The 20,083-nt window shown below is 45.0% G+C and overlaps 1 pseudogene; it reads right to left on the reverse strand.

Moving 5' to 3' along the window:
- Positions 1 to 2,916: 2,916 nt before the first annotated feature.
- Positions 2,917 to 20,083, reverse strand: part of LOC137372611 (noelin-3-like) — a 68,245-nt pseudogene continuing 51,078 nt past the window's right edge.

Raw genomic sequence — 20,083 nt, forward strand, 5'->3', positions numbered from 1 at the left:
CCTGTACTGCGCTGTAATGTTCTAATGTTCTAAAAGAACTGGAGTTAAGAGTTTTCAATTGGGGCAAAGCCAATTTTACTAGGCTGAGGAGTGATTTAGCAAAAGTGGACTGATAACAGCTACGTGAAAGTAAATCAGTGTCAGAGCAGTGGGAGGCATTCAAGGTGGAGATTCAAGGGATTCAGAGTAAAAGTTCCCACAAAATGAAAGGGTGAGACAGCCAAATCTAGAGTCCCAATCTAAAGACCAAATAGGTAACGTGTCGGGGCGTAAGATGTTGGTATGGTTCTTGATGAAAACTTTGCGTCTGACCTCACAAAAGAGGGAGATAATGCAGATATTGTAGTTGAGGAGGAGTGTGAAGTATTGGATGTGATAAACATCCAATTGGATGGATAGGGAGAGAGGAAGTATTAGTGGGATTAGCATCCTTGAAAGTGTAGAAGTGACCAAGGCAGGATGAAATGAACCCCAGGCTGTTAAAAGAAGCCAGGAGGAAGTAGCGGGTGCTCTGCCCATCTTTTTCCAGTCCTCACTGGATACAGGTGTGGTGCCAGAGGAATGGAGAACAGCTAATGTTGCACCTTTGTTTAAATAGGGAGCAAGGGATTGACCGAATAATTACAGGCCAGTCAGTCTAACCTCAGTAGTGGGCAAATTATTGGAATCAATTCTGAGAGATAGGATAAACTGTCACTTAGAAAGGCACAGATTAATCAAGGATAGTAAGCATGGATTTTTAAGGGAAGATCATGTCTGACTAAAATAAAAACAAGAAATGCTGGAACCACTCAGCAGGTCTGGCAGCATCTGTGGAAAGAGAAGCAGAGTTAACGTTTCAGGTCAGTGAAGCTACCTGAGCACTCTGTTCCAGAAGGCACACCCCTTACGATAGGGTCGTCTGATTTGGTCAGTGGTCAGGAACATATTAGCATGGATAGAAGATTGGTTAGATAACAAGAAGCAGAGAGTAGTGATAAATGGATCATTTTCAGGTTGGCAAGCTGTAACTAGTGGTGTGCCACAGGGATCATTGCTAGCACCTTAACTGTTTACAATATATATCAGTGACTTGGATGAAGGGACCAAATGTATGGTAGCTAAATTTGTCGATGAGGAGGTAAAGAATCTACAAAGGGATTTAGATAGGTTAAGTGAGTGGACAAAAATTAGGCAAATGGAGTATAATGTGGGAAAATGTGAACTTGTCCACTTTGGCAGGAAGAATAGAAAAGGTATATAATATTTAAATGGAGAGAGTTTGCAGAACTCAGTGGTATAGAGGGATCTGGGTGTCCTGGTACATGAATCACAAAAAGTTAGTATACAGGTAAAGCAAGTGATTACGAAGGCAAATGGAATGTTGGCACTTATTGCAAGGGGAATAGAATATAGGAACATAAGAAATAGGAGTAGGAGTAGGCCATTCGGCCCCTCGAGCCTGCTCTACCATTCAACTAGATCATGGCTGATCATCTACCTCAATGCCATTTTCCTGCACTATCCCCGTATCCCTTGATATATAGAAATCTATTGATCTCTGTCTTGAATATGTTCAATGACTGAGCCTCTACAACCCTCTGGGGTAAAGAATTCCACAGATTCACCACCCTCGAAGTGAAAAAATTTCTCCTCATCTCAGTCCTAAATGGCATACCTCTTATTCTGAGACTGTGTCCCCTGGTTCTGGAACCCCCAGCCAGGGGAAATATCCTGCCTGCATCAACCTTGTTGAGCCCTGTAAGAAATTGTATGCTTCAATGAGATCACCTGTCATTCTTCTCAACTCTAGAGAATATGGGCCCAGTCTCCTCAATCTCTCCTCACAGGATAATCCCGCCATTCCAGGAATCAGCCTGGTGAACTTCGTTGCACTCCCTCTTTGTTAGTATAAAAGTAGGGAAGTTTTACTGCAGCTGCACAGGACCTTGGTGAGACCACATCTGGAGTGCTATGTACATTTTTGGTCTCCTTATTTGAAAAAGGATATAATTGGGTTAGAAGCAGTTCAGGGAAGGGTCACTTAACTCATTCTGGGGATGAAGGGGTTATCTTATGAAGAAAGGTTGAACAGATTGGGCCCATACCCATTGGAGTTTAGAAGAATAAGAGGTGATTTTTTTTTTAAACATAGTCATTTATTAGTACAGAACTTGAGTATTACTGAAAGTAGAGACATTTTGTCGAAGCTTTTTGTCTTGCACTTATCAGGACAATTTACACGAATACCAATGTAAGGGAAGCAACAAATTTATACTGAGGGAAGAGAGTGCTGATTAGATCCGTTCATAAGTTTGCGCGGAATACAGTGAGAAATGATCTGATCAGGGGAGCCATTGTCTCTCTCTCACATGCACACACACACTCTCGCTCTCTCTCACACAAACACATTCTCTCACACACTTGCTCTCTCACACACACACTTGCTCTCTCACACACATGCACACTCATGCTCTCTCTCACACACACACTCGTGCTCTCTCTCACTGTCAGGCACGTGCTCACATTCTCACGCAACTGCTGTGAAACACATATTCGCGCACACAACCGCCATGATATCGACAAACGTCCATTTTAAGGAGGTTTTAAAAAGATTCCTCTCTCTGTCTCTTGCTGAACTCAGTCACACCACTCTCTACTCCATTCACTGCACTTGGTCACACCTCTCTCTATCTCCCTCTGTAGGTGTGCTGTATCCAGAGTCTATTATTCCGTCATTCTGATCCTTTAAAGTAGTCAGGCAACAGGCAAGATCTTGCACTCAAAATTCCAACACAGTAACTGAATATTTTATAACTTTTCTTTTTAATCTGGCCACTTAAGAAAGATTTTTGTTGCTGACACAATTAATAAAAAAAAAAGCGAATTAGCTCTGAGAGAACAATGCAATTAAATGATGATTACTGCAGTGGCTGGAATTACATTCATTAAATACTGTGCAAAGATTAAAACCTATTGTACCTTACTTGTGAAAACATTGATAGAATTAGACCAAAAATTTACAGGTTGCATTGAGTCCAGTCCTAATCCACTGTACGAGCAAAGGACAAGAAGAAAAAAGCAATTTAAGTCAAATGTCCAGTCCCCACTTTTCAGTTAATTGTGGTTATAAAGTTATACAAAAGTTAATTTATATAAAGAAAACACTTTTTTTTAAGACTACAGAGTCATGCAGCTCCGCTTCTTGAAGCCTCTGGTTTTGATGAATAAGGCAAATGGACAGACTTCATCTCTAGCAGTTTGGCCATGTTGAGACAGGAATTGGTCACGCTGTGTTTACATACAAATTTAGTCCAGAGCCTGGAGCCGTGGACCCGCATTACTTTAACTAGATACTCACACATCGGGAAAAAGAAGGTTAGAAAACTTTGACAACTTCACGGGGAGGTTTGTAACTGAATAGATGGGTTGAAAGCTTGTCCAAAACTACTGCCCCCCTGGAGATCCTGGGTCCTCCGAGGTCTGTATGACATGGAACAAGGTGACATTGAATAGGACTTGATGGCCATTGTTCCAGGCGAACAGCATCCGGTCTCTGGCATTGTAATCCAGCATGGAGATGTGAAAGTACTGGTTGTGGAATGGGATGTCTGTGTACTCATAACTCGAGGTCTTGGTGGAGTAGGCAAAGTAGACCTTGGCTCCGGTCAGATGGGAGTTGGTGACATACAGAGTGCCACAGATCATGAAGGCCTCACCAGCGCTCCTTTTGGGATAATCTGTGTTCCAGCTCCTGTGGACCTCCAGCGTCTGCTCATCCAGCTGGCTGATGACAATATTTCCTGCATTCTGATTGGTGGCATAAACAGCCCAGATCCCGCCCTCATCAGCCATGAGGTCAATGTCTGAGAAACCACCCCAGGTGTAGGGGTAGATGTTATTGAAGCCAGCGTACTCCAGGCTGCGTTGGGCCAACACAGAGCCTGTCTCAAAGTTGTACTTAACCAGTGTGTTGCTCTGGTATTTGTTAAAGTAGAGGGAGCCATTGTAGACCAGGTGATTGGTCCCTGCCCAGGGGTAGGGCAGGCGGTACAGCCTGTAGTCCTCTCCACTCACAAAGGCTGCCACAGACTTGTATTCGCGAACCACTTTACTGCTTGTGTAACCATCCATGTACCACACCTGTTGGAGAAAAACACAGGTTAAGTCAGGCTTTAGATTCTGACAGTAAATGTACAGCCTACCCAGTGAAAAAGAAAGATCGATTTGCAATTGCTATGCATCTTTTACAAACTCAGGACATTTGAAAGCACTTTACAGCCAATTAGGATACTTTTGAAGTGTAGTAAGATAGGAAACACAGTCAATTTGCATGCTGAACGATCCCACAAACTGCAATACGATGACGACTAGATCATCTGTTTATAGTGATGCTGGTTGAGAGATAAATATTGGCCTGGACACACAGAAGAACTGCACTGCTCTTTTTCGAATAGCAGCCATGGGATTTTTTACATTCACCTGAGAGGACAGATGGGGCCTCGGTTTAATGTCTCATCCAAAATATGGCACCTCTGACTGTGCAGTGCTTTCAGTACTGCCCTTGTGACAGTGCAGCTCTCCCTCAGTAATGTCCCTACAATAGTGCAGCTCTCCCTCAGTACTGTCCCTCTGTCAGTGCAGGGAGCAGACAGTGGGAAGAGAGATTCTGCACTGTGTCCAGTTTCACTGGCAGGGAGCAGCTCCATCGCAGACTCTGGACAGACTCTGGCCGGACTGGCAGAGCGATCCCAGGGAACTGCACCCTAGGCTGGGGCCTCTCCAGCCCAACTTCAACCTTGGACGTTCAATCAAACCCTCATTTATTTCTAACTCATTCTGGGATATTGCGTTTCAGGATAATACAAAGTATTATAACACATACAACACACATCAGCCATTCGGCCTAGCTGCTCCATACTGGTGTTTATGCTCCATACAAGCCTCCTCCCACCCCTCTTCATCTCACCCTATAAACATATCCTTCTATACCTTTCTCCCTCGTGTTTATCCAGCTTCCTCTTAAGTGTATCTATACATTCACTTCCTGTGGTAGCGAGTTCCACCTTAAGTTTCTCCTGAATTCCTTATTGGATTTATTAGTGACTTTTTTACATTTATGGCCTCTACTTCTGGTCTTGTCCACAAGTGGAAATATTTTCTCTACGTCTATCCGTTCAAAGCTTTTCATAATTTTAAAGAGCTCTATCAGACCACCCCTCAGCCTTCCCTTTTCTAGAGAAAAGTGCCTCAGCTTCAGCTTTTTCTGATAGGTATAACCTCTCAGTTTTGGTATTATTCTAGTAAATCTTTTGCACCTTCTCCAGTGCCTCTACATCCTTTTTATAATGTAAAGACCAGAACTGTTCACAGTGCTCCAAGTGAGGCCTAACCAAGGTTCGATACAAGTTTAACATAACTTCTCTGCTTTTCAATTCAATCCCACTAGAAATGAACCCCAGTGCTTGGTTCACTTTTTTATGGCCTTATTAACCTGTGTTGCTACTTGTAGTGATCTTGTACTGTATCCCCAAATCTCTGTTCCTTTACCCTATTTAGGCACTTAATTCCCTACCAAATTGCACCACCTCACATTTATTACACCATGTTTCCAATTACACTCATATTCTGCAAGTTTATTAAGTCTTCCTGTATTTTCTCAGTCTTCCTCCATATTAACAACACCCCCAATTTGTTTGTCATTTGCTAATTGTGAAATTGTCCTTCTGATTTGGAGCCCAAATCATTTATGTAAATGGTGAACAACAGTGGTCCCAGCACCGATCTCTATGGAACACCATTTCTTCTATTTGCCAATCTGTGTAACTACCTTTAACCCCTACTTTCTGTTTCCTGATTTGTAGGCGGTTTGTGCTTCCAGGTCCACAAACCTTGTTGTCTTTCTCTGTTGCAAGGGGATCCATCATCCATGCTCCGAACCTGGTTCCTGAGGTTTTCACTGTGATGGGGAGACTGATTTTCATCAACTTTCCACATGCTGGAATAACAATTGACAAACATTTCACTGGGGCTTCAATAATCATCAAGCCAAATAAAATGTTTTCCTAGTCTCCCGAGGAGGCCCATCCTGCAAGAAATTCAACAGTCACTCTGCCGCTCACTCAAGATGCTGCATTTTGAATGGTGGGTAAATTCAAAACTAAAAATTCAGCAACCAAGTGGTTAATCTGTATTGAATCATTCAGTGTAAATTCTAGAGATTTCCCCCAGAAAATAACATTTTTCTCCAGTATTTGAGTAATTGGAGGCATGATGTGTGGTGGGTGGAGCGAGCTCGGGAGGAACAGGTGCCCTTGGACCTATTCCCAAAGTTTTCGACCACTGGGGGTTTACCTCACCTCATGTCTGGGTCAGTTGTAGACGCAGAGAGAGATTGATCCCTGTTATTGGTCAATAACTCCATTATCGTTGAATGATGTGACTACCAGGATGGTAGAAGGTGAGCTAGATATACCCTGACCTGTTATAATCTAGTAATTCCTCTGTGGGAATAATGAGGCAAATCAGATTGCCATTCTGTCACTTCCACTCATTTATGTAACATCAGTGTGGGGGAGAATGATATGAAACCTCATTTATCATTGTTTAAACAGAAAGGATTTGAGAAGGATGGGTATAAAAAGATAAGGGGAATGGCAAGCCAGTGAGATTAGAGTATACTGGCTCGAGTTCAAAAGCTGGCTCGATGGGCTGAGTGGCCACCTGTTCTGTGATTCCCATGATTATGACATGCCACATTTAGCATGTGAGATATGGCCAGTTGCACTTACTAAGCAACACAAGTTTCAGCAGACAAATGTCATTGTTCCAAATAGTGTAAACTTACAGAGTTTCTTCATGCAGTCATGCAGCCTGCTCTCTAGGTTTAGGACTCTTTGCTGAAGCTCCTCATAGTCATAAGCTCCGATTTCCTCCTGGATCCCAGTGAGCACTGCAGACAGATTTCTCACCTCGTCTTTGAACTGAATGATTAGCTTGCTGTCAGTTTTGTATTGCTCCAGGACAGGGATCAGTGGCAGCAACTCCTCCATTTTCTCTTTCAGCTCCTGAAAAATGTTACATGTTAGAATCTCAGATTCAGCTTTCATTTTCACTCACCTGCAGTGAAAGATTCAGTCCTACCTGGAAATGTTTTGTTAGAAGAGTCTTCCGGTCATCTTCAATTTGTCGAAATTTTCCCTTCAGTCCTTTCATTTGTGTTTCCATTTTTAACACGTACTGAAAGTCCCTCTGCGTCCTCAGATTTAGAACCTCAATACATTGAGACATGTTCTGCACCTTTAGTCAAACAATGAACAAGAAGAAACTCACTATGACACAAACTAAAAAAGATGTAGGATTTTCTACGGTTGGATGTCAAAAATCCCACAGCACTATTGTAGGTCGGCAGAGAAACTCTCCCTAGTTTCCTGGCCAATATTTAACATAAGTGTTAGGGTCTGTTAATGCATGTTAGTTCAAGATAATAGGGTGAACAGGTGTTGGGCTTTAATTAGTTAATTATATTCAGGTGTGTATATCTAAACAAGAGCCAGCCAGCACTGGCTGGTGGTGTTATTTGGAGAATAGAAGTAAGCTCTGTGGCAAGCAATAAACACTCTCTGCCAAAGCATCCGAGTCTGTGTCTTCTTCACAAGCAAGCTTGGAAGTTTCTCTAACATTGTTAGCAGAGAATGGTTGCCTGAAAGTGAAGATTGGAGAATAAGCTTTGTTTGCAGACAAGAGATTAGGATTGGAGTTTTTTTTGAAGACAGATGACTGAAACCAAATGTAAGGTGTTGGGATATGATTTTCCACTGCTGTTTTGTGAAGCCAAGCCATACGATCAATGGAGGAATGAGGTTGCTATATGGTCACAGGTTACATCTTTACCAAAAGGAAGCAAACAATGGCCCTTGCACTTCCACTTCCCCCCAGAAGCAAGATCAGGGGCAAAGTGTTCTCTGAGCTCAAGGTTCATCATTTGGAGAATGAGGAAGGTTTGGACAATCTCTTACTATTAATGGATAAAATATATATGAAAGATGACTTATTGAGTGCCTATGAGGCATGGTCAGACTTTCATAAATTTAGAAAAATGAATGGTTTTTCCATAGAAGAATATATGATGAAGTTTAATTGATTATGTGCAAGGTTGCAACGATTCTGCTTGGAAATTCCTAGATCCGTACTTGCCTTCAAATTGTTGGATTGTGCTAGGATATCGAACATGGATAGGCTCTTGGTATTAAGCGGAGTTAGATTCAACGAAAAAGATACGCTGTTTGATCAGATGTCTGACGCCCTAAAAGATATTTGGGGAAAACATTCTTTTCTGGCCGCTTTCATGGCACATATGGGCTCTTTAGCAGTGACATCAAAGGTGGAGGATACAACGCTAGCAGCATTTTGAGGCCGTTCAACTATGGGGCCCAAGTGTCAGTACGAAAGGAGAAACCCACACAAAACGAATAAGGATAGAGACCCTTTTGGCAGCTATAACAGACAGCAGGAATTGGGCAATCATGGCAGAATGATGAACCCCAGGAATAACCAAGGGGTGGTCAACAGGTGTTTCCGATGTGATTCAAAGTATCACAATGCATTGCATTGTCCAAAAAGGAATAACAGGGTTTTTGAGATGACACATGATGTGGAAGGTGAGGATGATGCTACTGATCAATTGGAAGGAATTGTACTGGCCATGAGAAGCTTCAGTCCGGCAATGAGTGTCCTAGTCGCAGATTCGTTCAATTGCGCAATACTAGATAGCGGGTGTACGTCCACAGTATGTCGAGTGGACTGGTTAAGGTGTCATTTGGATTTTTCAAGTAAGGAAGACCAAAATAAGGTCAAAGAATACGACAGTTCTACCTGTTTCAGGTTCGGGGATGACAACACGTTGAAATCACTAAAAAGAGTGGTAATTAGGTGCAAAATAGCAGAGGTAAACCATTTTATTAGAATGGATGTAGTATCCAGTGATATACCTTTGCAGTTAAGTAAACCATCTATGAAAAGCTCGAATGAAATTGGATATGGAACATGATCAGGCGATTGTCTTTGGGAAATCTGTAGCTTTGCGGTTTACACAGTCAGGACATTATTGTATTCCTTTAGTGAGACCTAACATCTCTAAGCAGGATGTTAAAGAAGTATTAATGGCATCTGGGGGTAGGGATTTAAAGGAGAAAAGGCAAATTATTTCAAAGCTACATCGAAAGTTTGCACATCCGTCTTGTCATAGGTTGAAGATTCTGTTAAAAGATGCATGAGTAATAGATGATGACTACACTAAACTTATTGAGGATATCAGTAAAACATATATCTATAAGAAATACAGGAGGAAGCCATCGCGACCCATAGTGAGTCTCCCATTAGCAAGGGACTTTAATGAAACCGTAGCGATGGACTTGAAAGTATGGGATAAAGAAAAAAACATTTTTCTTCTACGTTTTATAGACGTAGCAACTAGATTCAGTAATTTATAGTAAAGACAAAAGAGTAATAGTGGACAAGATAATGGAAAGATGGATAGGAACAGGACTGGGAGCACCGGCTAGGTTTCGAACTGACAATGGAGGAGAATTTGCCAATGATGAGTTCAGAAGTATGTGTGAAAATATGAATATTGTAGCAATGCACATGGCAGCAGAAAGTCAAAAGAACAAAGAACAGTACAGCACAGGAACAGAGCATTCGGCCCTCCATGCCTGCGCTGATCTTGATGCCTGTCTAAACTAAAACCATCTGCACTTCCGGGGACCATATCCTTCTATTCCCATCTGATTCATGTATTTGTCAAGATGCCTCTTAAACGTCGCTATCGTATCTGCTTCCACCACCTCCCCCGGCAGCAAGTTCCAGGCAATCACCACCCTCTGTGTAAAGAACTTGCCTCGCACATCCCCTCTAAACTTTGCCCCTCGCACCTTAAACCTATGTCCCCTGGTAACTGACTCTTACACCCTGGGAAATAGCTTCTGACTATCCACTCTGTCCAGACCACTCATAACTTTGTAAACCTCTATCATGTCGCCCCTCCACCTCTGTCGTTCCAGTCAAAACAATCCGAGTTTATCTAACCTCTCCTCATAGCTAATACCCTTCAGACCAGGCAACATCCTGGTAAACCTCTTCTGTACCCTTGCCAAAGCCTCCACGTCCTTCTGGTAGTGTGGCGACCAGAATTGCACGCAATATTCTAAGTGTGGCCTAACTAAGGTTCTGTACAGCTGCAGCATGACTGCCAATTTTTATACTCTATGCCCCGACCGATGAAGGCAAGCATGCCGTATGCCTTCTTGAGTATCTTATCCACCTGCGTTGCCACTTTCAGTGACCTGTGGACCTGTACGCCCAGATCTCTCTGCCTGTCAATACACCTAAGGGTTCTGCCATTTACTGTATACTTCCCACCTGTATTAGATCTTCCAAAATGCATTACCTCACATTTGTCCGGATTAAACTCCATCTGTCATTTCTCCGCCCAAGTCTCCAATCGATCTATATCCTGTTGTATCCTCTGACAATCTTCATCACTATCCGCAACTCCACCAACCTTTGTGTCGTCTGCAAACTTACTAATCAGACCAGCTACATTTTCCTCCAAATCATTTATATATAATACAAAGAGCAAAGGTCCCAGAACTGATCCCTGCGGAACACCACTAGTCACAGCCCTCCATTCAGAAAAGCACCCTTCCCCTGCTACCCTCTGTCTTCTATGACCGAGCCAGTTCTGTATCCATCTTGCCAGCTCACGTCTGATCCTGTGTGACTTCACCTTTTGTACCAGTCTGCCATGAGGGACCTTGTCAAAGGCTTTACTGAAGTCCATATAGACAACAACCACTGCCCTTCCTTCATCAATCATCTTCGTCACTTCCTCAAAAAACTCAAACAAGTTAGTGAGACAGGACCGCCCCTTCACAAAACCATGCTGCCTCTCGCTAATAAGTTCATTTGTTTCCAAATGGGAGTAAATCCTGTCCCGAAGAATCCTCTCTAATAATTTCCCTACCACTGATGTAAGGTTCACCGGACTATAATTTCCTGGATTATCCTTGCTACCCTTCTTAAACAAAGGAACAACATTGGCTATTCTCCAGTCCTCTGGAAAGGAGCAGTCACTTTGTTGGGAGTTTTCTATAGACCCCCCAATAGCAACAGAGACACGGAGGAACAGATTGGGAGGCAGATTTTGGAAAGTTGCAGAAGTAACAGGGTTGTTGTCATGGGTGACTTCAACTTCCCTAATATTGATTGGAACCTCCTTCGTGCAAATAGTTTGGATGGAGCAGTTTTTGTCAGTTGTGTCCAGGAAGGTTTCCTGACTCAGTATGTAGATAGGCCGACTAGAGGGGAAGCTATGTTGGATTTGGTGCTTGGCAACGAACCAGGCCAGGTGGCAGATCTCTCGGCGGAAGAGCATTTCGGTGATAGTGATCACAACTCCCTGACCTTTACTGTAGTCATGGAGAGGGACAGGAGCAGACGGGATGGGAAAATATTTATTTGGGGGAGGGGGAATTACAGTGCTATTAGGCAGGAGCTGAGGAGCATAAACTGGGAACAGATGTTCTCAGGGAAATCCACGACAGAAATGTGGAGGTTGTTTAGGGAGCACTTGCTGCGACTGCTGGATAGGCTTGTCCCGGTGAGGCAAGTAAGGGATGGTAGGGTGAAGGAACCTTGGATAACAAGAGATGTGGAACAGCTAGTCAAGAGGAAGAAGGAAGCTTACTTAAGGTTGAGGAAGCAAGGATCAGACAGGGCTCGAGGGGATTACAAGGTAGCCAGGAAGGAACTGAAGAATGGACTTAGGAGAGCTAGAAGGGGACATGAAAAAGTCTTGGTGGGTAGGATTAAGGAAAATCCCAAGGCGTTCTACACTTATGTGAGGAACAAGAGGATGGCCAGAGTGAGGGTAGGGCCGATCAGGGATAGTGGAGGGAATTTGTGCCTGGAGTCGGAGGAGGTAGGGGAGGTCCTAAATGAATACTTTGCTTCAGTATTCACTAGAGGGACCTGGTAGTTTGTGAGGACAGCGTGGAACAGGCTGATATGCTCGAACAGGTTGAGGTTAAGAGGGAGGATGTGCTGGAAATTTTGAATGATATGAGGACAGATAAGTCCCCGGGGCCAGACGGGATATACCCAAGGATATTACGGGAAGTGAGGGAAGAGATTGCTGCGCCTTTGGCGATGATCTTTGCGTCCTCACTGTCCACTGGAGTAGTACCGGATGATTGGAGGGTGGCAAATGTTGTTCCCTTGTTCAAGAAAGGGAACAGGGATAACCCTGGGAATTATAGACCAGTGAGTCTTACGTCGGTAGTGGGCAAATTATTGGAGAGGATTCTAAGAGACAGGATTTATGATTATTTGGAAATGCTTGGTTTGATTAGAGACAGTCAGCATGCTTTGTGAGGGGCAGGTCATGCCTCACAAGCCTTATTGAATTCTTTGAAGATGTGACAAAACACATTGATGAAGGAAGAGCAGTGGATGTGGTGTATATGGATTTTAGCAAGGCGTTTGATAAGTTTCCCCATGGTAGGCTCATTCAGAAAGTGAGGAGGCATGGGATACAGGGGAAGTTAGCTGTCTGGACACAAAATTGGCTGGCCCATAGAAGACAGAGGGTGGTAGTAGATGGAAAGTATTCAGCAAGGAGCTCGGTGACCAGTGGTGTTTCACAAGGATCTGTTCTGGGACCTCTGCTCTTTGTGATTTTTATAAATGACTTGGATGAGGAAGTGGAAGGCTGGGTTAGCAAGTTTGCCGATGACACAAAGGTTGCTGGAGTTGTGGATAGTGTGGAAGGCTGTTGTAGGTTGCAACGGGACATTGACAGGATGCAGAGCTGGGCTGAGAAGTGGCAGATGGAGTTCAACCTGGAAAAGTGTGAAGTGATTCATTTTGGAAGGTTGAACTTGAATGCAGAATACAGGCTTAAAGACAGGATTCTTGGTAGTGTTGAGGAACAGAGGGATCTTGGAGTCCATGTCCATAGATCGCTCAAAGTTGCCACCCAAGTTGATAGGGTTGTTAAGAAGGCGTATGGTGTGTTGGCTTTCATTAACAGGGGGATTGAGTTTAAGAGCCGCGAGGTTATGCTGCAGCTCTATAAGGCCCTGGTTCGACCATACTTGGAATGTTGTGTTCAGTTCTGGTCGCCTCATTATAGGAAGGATGTGGAAGCTTTAGAGAGGGTGCAGAGGAGATTTACCAGGATGCTGCCTGGACTGGAGGGCATGTCTTACGAAGAAAGATTGAGGGAGCTAGGGCTTTTCTCATTGGAGCGAAGAAGGATGAGAGGTGACTTGATAGAGGGGTACAAGATGAGGAGAGGCATTGATAGAGTGGATAGCCAGAGACTTTTTCCCAGGGTGGAAAGGGCTATCACCAGGGGGCATAATTTTAAGGTGCTTGGAGGAAGGTTTCGGGGAGATGTCAGAGGTAGGTTCTTTACACAGAGAGTGGTGGGTGCGTGGAATGCGCTGCCAGTGGTGGTAGTAGAAGCAGATACATTAGGGACAGTAAAGTGACTCTTGGATAGATACATGGATGATAGTAGAATGAAGGGTAGGTGGTTAGTTTGATCTTAGAGTAGGTTAAAGGTTCGGCACAACATTGTGGGCCGAAGGGCCTGTACTGTGCTGTACTGTTCTATGTTCTTACCCTGTCGCCAATGAGAATAGAAAGATTTCTGTCAATGCCCCAGCAATTTCTTCCTTTGCCTCCCTCAGTATTCTGGGGTAGATCCCATCAGGCCCTGGGGACTTATCTACCTTAATACTTTGCAAGACACCCAACACCTCCTCCTTTTTGAGAATGAGATGACTGAGACTATCTACACTCCCTTCCCTAGGCTCATCATCCACCAAGTCCTTCTCTTTGGTGAATACTGATGCAAAGTACTCATTTAGTACCTTGCCCATTTCCTCTGGCTCCACAGATAGATTCCCTTCTTTGTCCTTGAATGGGCCAACCCTTTCCCTGGTTACCCTCTTGCTCTTTATATCCGTAAAAAAGCCTTGGGATTTTCCTTAATCCTGTTTGCCAATGACTTTTCATGACCCCTTTTAGCCTTCCTGACTCCTTGCTTAAGTTCCTTCCGACTGTTATTATGTTCCTCAAGGGCTTCGTCCGTTCCCAGCCTTCTGGCCCTTACGAATGCTTCCTTTTTCTTTTTGACTTGGCTCACAATATCCCTCGTTATCCAAGGTTCCCGAAATTTGCCAAACGTATCCTTCTTCCTCACAGGAATATGCTGGTCCTGGATTTTAATCAACTGACGTTTGAAAGACTCCCACATGTCAGATGTTGATTTGCCCTCAAACAGCCGTCCCCAATCTAAATTCTTCAGTTCCTGCCTAATATTGTTATAATTAGCCTTCCCCCAATTTAGCACCTTCACCTGAGGACTACTCTTATCCTTATCCACAAGTACCTTAAAACTTATGGAATTATGGTCACTGTTCCCGAAATGCTCCCCTACTGAAACTTCAACCACCTGGCCGGACTCATTCCCCAATACCAGGTCCAGTATGGCCCCATCCCTAGTTGGACTATCTACATATTGTTTCAAGAAGCCCTCCTGGATGCTCCTCACAAATTCTGCCCCATCCAAGCCCCTTGCACGAAGTGAGTCCCAGTCAATATTGGGGAAGTTAAAATCACCCACCACTACAACCCTGTTATCCGAACATCTTTCCAAAATCTGTCTACATATCTGCTCCTCTACCTCCCGCTGGCTGTTGGGAGGCCTGTAGAAAACCCCCAACATCGTGATTGCACCCTTCCAATTCCTGAACTCCACCCATATTGCCTCGCTGCACAACCCCTCCGAGGTGTCCTCCCGCAGTACAGCTGTGATATTCTCCTTAACAAGTAATGCAATTCCCCCACCCCTTTTACATCCCCCTCTATCCCGCCTGAAGCTTCTAAATCCTGGAACATTTAGCTGCCAATCCTGTCTTTCCCTCAACCAAGTCTCTGTAATAGCAACAACACTGGACTAGTAACCCAAAGACCATGGGTATTGCTCTGGGGACATGGGTTCAAATCCCATCACAGCAGAAGGTGGAATTTGAATTCAATTAATAAATCTGGAATAAAAAAACTGGTCTAATGATGGCCATGAAACCATTGTCGATTGTTGTAAAAACCTATCTGATTCACTAATGTCCTTTAGGGAAGGAAATCTGCTGTCCTTACCTGGTCTGGCCTACATGTGACTCCAGACTCACAACAATGTGTTTCACTCTTAAAAGCCCTCTGAAATGGCCTAGCAAGCCACTCATTTGTATCTAACCGCTCCAAAGTCAATAAAAAGGAATGAAACCGGACGGACCACCCGGCATCGACCTCGGCACCCCGGTAACGACAATGGCAAACGCAGCCCTGTCGACCCTGCAAAGTCCTCCTTACTAACATTAGGGGGCTTGTGCCAAAGTTGGGAGAACTGTCCCACAGAGTGGTCAAGCAACAGCCTGACATAGTCATACTCACGGAATCATACCTGACAGGCAATGTCCCAGACACTGCTATCACCATCCCTGAGTATGGCCGAAAGATTGGCCGAGCAGTTAACAGTGAGGTTGAGTTTCTTGGGTTACAGGAAGTGTGGGAACAGAATTTTCGAGAACAGAATAATATGGGAATATTTAAGGTGAAATAATTAATCAATCATGTACTACTAATAAACTAACTTCAGAGCTGCAGGGAGGGACAGCTTCTTCAGGGCTGCACAGACGGCTTATCGGTAGGAGTAGACTAACAAGAGAAAACTAACAGGACAGTTGTGAGCCGCTTCATAATAGCCTATTGTATAGTAATCAGCCTAACATTCCAAGGAGATAGGGGGGATGAGAAACTGCGAGAAGGGAAGGTGACAAGGCAGTACCCCAATCAGGCCATGACACCAAGAAACAGCAGAGTTTGTAAACCAATTGGAAACATAAAGGGGGTGTCACTGATTTGTATGAAGAACTATAAGAAAGGCTTGATTTCCCTGCTCAAGCAGGAGGAGACAAGAGGGAGAGGAGAGAAGAGCCCAGGCATTGTTGCTGTTTGCTTTGCTGATGATGGAACCAAGAAGTACTGCAATAAAGTTTCTTAAAGCTACAGTCGGACTTCGTCTCTGTGTAACTAATGGGATCCAACAGGAAGATATAGATGGGCTGGTCAAATGGGCAGAAAAGAGGCAGATGGAATTTAACCCTGAAAAGTGTGAGGTGATACACTTTGGAAGGAGTAATGTGACACGGAAGTATTCAATGAATGGCCTGACACTGGGAAGTTCCGAGGAACAAAGGGACCTTGGCGTGTTTGTCCATAGATTTCTGAAGGCAGAAGGGCAGGTTAATAGGGTGGTGAAAAAGGCATATGGGACACTTGCCTTTATCAATCGAGGCACAGAATTCAAAAGCAGGAGTTGGAGTTGTACAGAACTTTGGTAAGGCCACAGCTGGAGTATTGTGTGCAATTCTCGTCGCCACATTATAGGAAGGATGTGATTGCACTGGAGGGGGTGCAGAGGCGATTCATCAGGATGTTGCCTTGGATGGAACATTAAAGCTATGAAGAGAGGTTGGATAGGCTTGGGTTGTTTTCACTGGAGCAGAGAAGACTGAGGGGTAACCTGATCGAGGTGTACAAGATTATGAGGGGCATGGACAGGGAGCAGCAGTTCCCCTCAGTTGAAGGGTCAGTTATGAGGGGACACAGGTTTAAGGTGAGGGGCAGGAGGTTTAAGGGGGATTTGAGGAAGAATTTTTTTACCCAGAGGGTGGTGACGGTCTGGAATGCACTGCCTGGGAGGGTGGTAGAGGCAGGTTGCCTCACATCCTTTAAAAAGTACCTGGATGAGTACTTGGCATGTCATAACATTCAAGGCTATGGGCCAAGTGCTGGCAAATGGGATTAGGTAGACAGGTCAGGTGTCTTTAATGCATCGGTGCAGACTCGATGGGCTGAGGGGCCTCTTCTGCACTGTATTATTCTGTGGTATGTCCTGTCCCACCGGCAGGACAGACCCACCAGAGTTGGTGGCACAGTGGTATACAGTAGGGAGGGAATTGCCCTGGGAGTCCTCAACTTCGACTCTGGACCCCATGAAGTCTCATGGCATCAGATCAAACATGGACAGGGAAACCTCCTGCTGAGTACCACCGACCGCCCTCCCTCAGCTGATGAGTCAGTACTCCTCCATGTTGAACAGCACTTGGAAGAAGCACTGAGGGTGGCGAGGGCACAGAATGTACTCTGGGTGGGGGACTTCAATGTCCATCACCAAGAGTGGCTCAGTAGCACCACAACTGATCGAGCTGTCCTTGTCCTAAAGGACATAGCTGCTAGACTGGGTATGCTGCAGGTGGTGAAGGAACCAACAAGAGGGGTAAACGTACTTGACCTCGTCCTCACCAATCTGCCTGCCGCAGATGCATCTGTCCATGACAGTATTGGCAGGAGTGACCACTGCACAGTCCTTGTGGAGACGAAGTCCCGCCTTAACATTGAGGATACTCTCCAGCGTGTTGTGTGGCACTATCACCGTGCTAAATGGGATAGATTTCGAACAGATCTAGCAATGCAAAACTGGGCATCCATGAGGCACTGTGGGCCATCAGCAGCAGCAGAATTGTACTCAACCACAATCTGTAACCTCATGGCCTAGCATATCCCCCACTCTACCATCACCATCAAGCTGGGGGTCCAACCCTGGTGCAAAGAAAAGTGTCGGAGGGCATGCCAGAAGCAGCACCAGGCATACCTCAAAATGAGGTGTCCAGCTGGTGAAGCTATAACCCAGGACTACTTGCATGCCAAACTGCGTAAGCAGCATGCGATAGACAGAGCTCAGCGATCCCATAGCCAACGGATCAGATCTAAGCTCTGCACTCCTGCCAGATCCAGCCGTGAATGGTGGTGGACAATTAAACAACTAACAGGAGGAGGTGGCTCCATAAATATCCCCATCCTCAATGATGTGGGAGCCCAGCAGATCAGTGCGAAAGATAAGGCTGACGCATTTGCAACAATCTTCAGCCAGAAGTGCCGAGTTGATGATCCAACTCGGCCTCCTCCTGAAGTCCCCAGCATCACAGATACCAGACTTCAGCCAATTCGATTCACTCTGCGTGATATCAAGAAACGACTGAAGACACTGGATACTGCAAAGGCGATGGACCCTGACAGTATTCCGGAAATAGTACTGAAGACCTGTGCTCCAGAACATGCCGCGCCCCTAGCCAAGCTGTTCCCGTACAGCTACAACACTGGCATGTACCCTGCAATGTGGAAAATTGCCCAGGTATGTCCTGTACACAAAAAGCAGGACAAGTCCAAACCGGCCAATTACCGCCCCATCTGTCTACTCTCAATCATCAGTAAAGTGATGGAAGATGTCATCAACAGTGCCATCAAGCGGCACTTGCTTAGCAATAACCTGCTCAGTGACGCTCAGTTTGGGTTCCACCAGGGCCACTCAGCTCCTGACCTCATTACAGCCTTTGTTCAAACATAGACCAAAGAGCTGAACTCAAGAGGTGAGGTGCGAGTGACTGCCCTTGACATCAAGGCAGCATTTGACCGAGTATGGCATCAAGGAGCCCTAGCAAAACTGAGGTCAATGGGAATCAGGGGGAATACCCTCCGCTGGCTGGAGTCATAGCTCGCACAAAGGAAGATGTTTGTGGTTGTTGGAGGTCTATCATCTGAGCTCCAGGACATCACTGCAGGGGTTCGTCAGGGTAGTGTCCTAGGCCCAACCATCTTCAGCTGCTTCATCAATGACCTTCCTTCAATCATAAGATCAGAAGTTGGGATGTTCGCTGATGATTGCTCAATGTTCACCATTCGTGGCTCCTCAGATTACTGAAGCAGTCTGTGTAGCAATGCAGCAATAACCTGGACAATATCCAGGCTTGGGTTGATAAGTGGCAAGTAACATTCGCGCCAAACAAGTGCCATGCAATGACCATCTCCAACAAGAGAGAATCTAACCATCTCTCCTTGACATTCAATGGCATTACCATCGCTGAATCCCCCACTATTAACATCCTAGGGGCAACCATTGACCAGAAACTGAACTGGAGTAGCCAGATAAATAGTGTGGTTACAAGAGCAGGTCAGAGGCTCGGAATCCTGAGGTGAATAACTCACCTCCTGACTCCCCAAAGCCTGTCCACCATCGACAAGGCACAAGTCAGGAGTGTGCTGGAATACTCTGCACTTGAGTGTTGTTTGAGCTGCATCCACCCAGGCAAGAAGCTCGACACCATCCAGGACAAAGCAGCCTGCTTGATTGGCACCCCATCTACAAACATTCACTCCCTCCACCATCGACGCACAGTGGCAGCAGTGTGTACCATCTACAAGATGCACTGCAGCAATGCATCAAGGCTCCTTTGACAGCACCTTCCAAACCCGCGACCTCTACCGACTAGAAGGACAAGGGCAGCGAATGCATGGGAACACCACCACCTGCAGGTTCCCCTCCAAGTCACACACCATCCTGACTTGGAACTATATCGCCGTTCCTTCACTGTCGCTGGGTCAAAATCCTTGAACTCCCTGTGGGTGTACCTACCCCAAATGGACTGCAGCGGTTCAAGAAGGCAGCTCACCACCACCTTCTCAGGGGCAATTAGGGATGGGCACTAAATGCTGGCCTGGCCAGTGACACCCACATCCCATGAATGAATTTTTTAAAAAGCCCATGGAGTTGAGGGCAAATTATTGACAGTTAGAAAGTTGGTTGTGTGGTTGGTAACAGAGAGTGGGGATAATGGGTAAGTACTCTGATTGGCAGGATGTGACTAGTGGTGTCCCACAGGGTTCTGTGTTGGGGCCTCAATTATTTACATTATTCTGACTTGGATGATGGCATAGTAAGTCATATATCCAAATTTGCTGATGATACAAAGTTAAGCGGCATTGTAGACAGTCTAGATGATAGCATTAAATTGCAAAGAGATATTGACAGACTAGGTGAATGGGCAAAACTGTGGCAGATGGATTTCAATGTGGGCAAGTGTGAGGTTATCCATTTTGGACCAAAAAAGGATAGATCAGGGTACTTTCTAAACGGGAA

Source organism: Heterodontus francisci, chromosome 8, assembly GCF_036365525.1.
Source record: "Heterodontus francisci isolate sHetFra1 chromosome 8, sHetFra1.hap1, whole genome shotgun sequence".
NCBI lineage: Eukaryota > Metazoa > Chordata > Chondrichthyes > Heterodontiformes > Heterodontidae > Heterodontus > Heterodontus francisci.